Raw genomic sequence first — 4,665 nt, forward strand, 5'->3', positions numbered from 1 at the left:
TGTGTAAGCGGTGTGTGTTGCGGTGTGTATACGGCACAGGAGCAGCACGCGCTATAGTGTTTTCACACATACTCCGTGTGCAGTGTGTATGCGGTGTGTGTTGCGGTGTGTATACGGTACAGGAGCAGCACGCGCTACGGTGTTTTCACACATACTCCGTGTGCAGTGTGTATGTGGTGTGTGTTGCGGTGCGTATACGGTACAGGAGCAGCACGCGCTACAGTGTTTTCACACATACTCCGTGTGCAGTGTGTATGCGGTGTGTGTTGCGGTGCGTATACGGTACAGGAGCAGCACGCGCTACAGTGTTTTCACACATACTCCGTGTGCAGTGTGTATGCGGTGTGTGTTGCGGTGCGTATACGGTACAGGAGCAGCACGCGCTACAGTGTTTTCACACATACTCCGTGTGCAGTGTGTATGCGGTGTGTGTTGCGGTGTGTATACGGTACAGGAGCAGCACGCGCTACGGTGTTTTCACACATACTCTGTGTGCAGTGTGTATGCGGTGCGTATACGGTACAGGAGTAGCACGCGCTACAGTGTTTTCACACATACTCCGTGTGCAGTGTGTATGCGGTGTGTGTTGCGGTGTGTATACGGCACAGGAGCAGCACGCGCTACAGTGTTTTCACACATACTCCGTGTGCAGTGTGTATGCGGTGTGTGTTGCGGTGTGTATACGGTACAGGAGCAGCACGCGCTACAGTGTTTTCACACATACTCCGTGTGCAGTGTGTATGCGGTGTGTGTATGCGGTGTGTATACGGTACAGGAGCAGCACGCGCTACAGTGTTTTCACACATACTCCGTGTGCAGTGTGTATGCGATGCGTATACGGTACAGGAGCAGCACGCGCTCGTTGATTTAATTAACATGTCAATTAATTAATTAACGATTTTTTAAGCATGTAAAGTGTTAACAAGTTATGAGTACAGAACATGTCAATTAATTAATCAAAAAAACATAATCAATGAATAATGCAACCAACTATTATTCTTTTTATTGAAAAAAGTGCCTTATCATTAGGGATGGGTGTATTTAAATAATGATTTTATCACTGAAACTTACCAATACTCTTATTGACACTACTCTCTATTTTGGCGCAAAAGCAATAAAGATATAAAAAAGAAATAAAATAAGAATCAGATGTTTCTTTATTATTCATTTTATTTGCAGAAATAGGTTAAATTGTTTCCTGAGTGTCCTGTGAGAGTCCTGCTATAAATGTCTGGTGGTGATGTGCTTCATTGATTCACTACCAGTAGCAAAACCTGAACAATGTGACAATTGCCAAAGATCTATAGTCCTTGAGCTTCTCTGAGGCAAACAAATAATACAAAAAGTGTTCGTAAAGAGTAAAGATATGTAAAAAAACAATATAGATTTCTAGCTTCACTCCTGTATTATTTCACCCACCCAAATATACATCAAGAGTTTTCGGAGCTTCAAAATGAGCTTGATAACTTTCTCTGAGAGAATCTGAGATGTGTCATTCCTGGCTGTGTCTCAGCTGTGAGAAACACTCTCTCAGACAGTGTTGAGGAGGCAGAGGGAGATGATGAAGAGCTGTAAGAGAAGAGGAAGAGTCTCTTTCTTACCCCACCAGCGGAGGGCAGGATCTTCTGAGGGAAGGATAGGAGTAGGGTCTCGATCTCTATATTCACTGGAAGCTGAAAAATAAATTGTACCATACTATTGTAGTCAGGTTAATAGCTTTTTGATAGAAAGGTATAATAAAATTGTCTAACTTGCGTGTTCCTCCTCTTCTTTATCGCTAGCTGCACCGTCACCTCATCGTCCTTCTTAGGCAGCTAAAACAGAGGAGTACTTTATTAATGTTGATAATCTATGGCTTTTCATTTTTTTAAAGTCTTTTATGCTCACCAAGGAGGCATTTATTTGATCGAAAATACAGTAAATGTGGAACTTTATTACAATTTAAAATAACTGTTTATGTGAATATGTTAAAATTAAATGTATTCCTGTGATCAAAGCTAAATTTGCAACATCATTACTTCAGGCTTCAGTGTCACATGATCATTTAGAAATTATTCTAATATGATTTGATGCTCAAAAACATTTCTGATTATTGTCAGTGTTGAAAACAGTTGTGCTGCTTCAGATTTTTGTGTAAACCATGATGCCTTTATACAAATACTCCCACAATACAAAGTTCAAAGAAAAGTTTGAAAGTTTAAAAAATCTTATAACATTATAAAAGTCTTTACTGTCACTTTTGATCAATTTAATGCATTCTTGCTATTAATGTCTTCCAAAAAAAAAAAAAATCTTACTGACCCCTAATGTTTGATTTGTAGTGTACACAAAAACATGAAGCTGTTTTCATGAAGCTGAACTGTTTTCAAAATTGATAATAATCAGAAAAGTTTCTTGAGCATCGTATCAGAACGATTTCTGAAGGATCGTGTAAAACTGAAGACTGGAGCAATGATGCTGAAAATACAGCTTTGATTACAGGAATAAATTTTATTTTACAATATATTCACATAGTAAACAGTTATTTTAAATTTTAATATTATTTCACAATAATATTGTTTTTACTGTATTTTTGATCAAATAAATACAGTCTTGGTGAGCATTAGACACTCCTTTCAAAGACAAAAAATTGTACCAACACCAAACTTTTGAACATTAGAGTATATTTGAGGTTTTACTTACTAACTTAGTCCCGTGGTTCATAGCGCCTTAAGAGATGTTGTCCGACAGGAGATCAGCTCCAGCTCTACTATGGTGCAGGGCATCATCATGGAAGATCAACAGAAACAATTTGTCAAAGAGCCAACAATATTTAGCATAAAAAATGGCAGGTTTATTAAAAGGCAAGAAGCTACAGCAGAGGTGAAATGCAGAAAAGAGAAAGACGAATATAAAGAAAATAATTTCTTAGGATAACAGAATTTATGCTTTAGGTTTAGTTATTCATTTAATATTGCTCATATAGCGTCACTTACATTTGGATGTCAAAGCCTTCTTAAAATAAATTAAATGAATAAAAATGTAAATTTGAGATAATAAAAAGGAAGAAAACAGATGTATGGTGATATAGGTCAAAAAATATTGTGGGGGAAAATGGATATGAAGTTATTCAATAAGCTTCGTCAGTTCACCTGTTTCTCTTCTCTGGCAGCAGCTTTCTTCAGAAATGTTGAGATCTTGGAGTTTCCCCTCTGTAGAGAGGTTATTTTGTCGCTGCTAAAATAACAGAATTTTTATCAAGTTGTTTACCGTGAATGATCAAAACACATTTGAACTAGTTTCAGATATTTTTTGCACTCAGTGTCAGTGACGTCATCGACTAACAGCATGTTAAATAATCAGTTGGTTAAAAAATTAACCAACTTCCAATCACCCATTCAACCAGTAGCACCTCAATGCAGTACATGAGATCCACGGGGAGGAGTCGGATCAAGATCCAAGGGGTGGAGATGGGTAGGATTAGGGTTGGGTTTACGGATTAGGGGTGTGTTTAGGTATCAGGGGGCGGAGTTGGGTAGGTTGAGGTGTATGTAAGGTGGGAGGAGTTGGATCTGGATCCGACTCCTCCCTGTGGATTTCATGTTCTGCAGTGAGAACCATCTCCATTCAACTGCCAGCAAAATCTTAAACTAACAAAAAATCTCATCTACACATAAATATGAGATTAAAAGACCAAACTTTAATAAACAAGAGCTTAGGTTAGCCTAACAGTTAACTTAACGTTACCTGTTCTGAAAACGGTTGAGATGCTAACCCAGCTAACAAAAAAACGTCCCCAGAACGTCCCCTGAACGTCTTCGTGTAGGGTTCTTTAAACGTTCGCAGGACTTCGCGGGGGACGTTCGCGGGACGTTCGCAGGACTTCGCGGGGGACGTTCGCGGGACGTTCGCAGGACTTCGCGGGACGTTTAGAAAACTTTCGGGGACCTTTACGGAACGTTCACTAGAAGTCCTTTTAACATCTTAACATGTACTTACTATAGTGTTAGGGTAGGATTAGGGTTTGGTTGAGGGTTAGTTGCATGTAATTAGGCTATGCATAATTAACTGTTAATACTATTGTAAGTACATGTAACAAGGACACTGTAAAATAAAGTGTTACCGCATCGTACCCACTGTCTGTTTGCATACACACACGACACAAGCCCAGCATCATAGAGATTTATGAATTCTGAGAGTCTCCTGGTACTGAGTACAAATTCATGCTTACATTTTGCGTGCTCTTTATACACATAAATTACCTTTTACTTGCCGATACACAACTTTTTTAGTATAGCCTACGCACTTTTTTAGCATATACACACTAGGCATGTGCCGGTATCAAATTTTCATGCTGCGATTAATTGATTGAGCTTTTATCACGGTATACGGTATTATCACGATATTTTAATTGCACAAGAGAAACAGACGGATTGGGGGTATCTAAAAAAAACTTGCATCACAATGTGTAATTGTGATTGTCAAAACATTAATTTTATTTTTTAGTGACAACATGTTATAATGTTTACATGGTACAGTTACTGAGGCTACTGTTTGTATTATTGCTTAACACAATTTTCATGATTTCAATTAAATTCTTGGATTTAATTTCAATCTTGATTCAATATTGACTCATTGGGATAAATATTAGGTAGGCTACAGTAGATAGCCTGCATTTAAATGTTT

The 4,665-nt window shown here is 38.4% G+C and overlaps 1 long non-coding RNA gene across 1 annotated transcript; it reads right to left on the reverse strand.

Moving 5' to 3' along the window:
• Positions 1-1,476: 1,476 nt before the first annotated feature.
• LOC143741332 (uncharacterized) lies at positions 1,477-3,754 on the reverse strand. Its single transcript, XR_013205010.1, has 4 exons — positions 3,727-3,754; positions 3,132-3,216; positions 2,683-2,746; positions 1,477-1,814 (listed from the first exon to the last, which is right to left on the reverse strand). It is a non-coding gene; the product is annotated as an uncharacterized LOC143741332 (long non-coding RNA).
• Between the last annotated feature and the right edge of the window lie 911 nt (positions 3,755-4,665).

This window comes from Siphateles boraxobius, unplaced genomic scaffold (genome assembly GCF_051911475.1).
Source record: "Siphateles boraxobius isolate OS27281-9 unplaced genomic scaffold, OSU_SipBor_1 189, whole genome shotgun sequence".
NCBI classification, from domain to species: domain Eukaryota; kingdom Metazoa; phylum Chordata; class Actinopteri; order Cypriniformes; family Leuciscidae; genus Siphateles; species Siphateles boraxobius.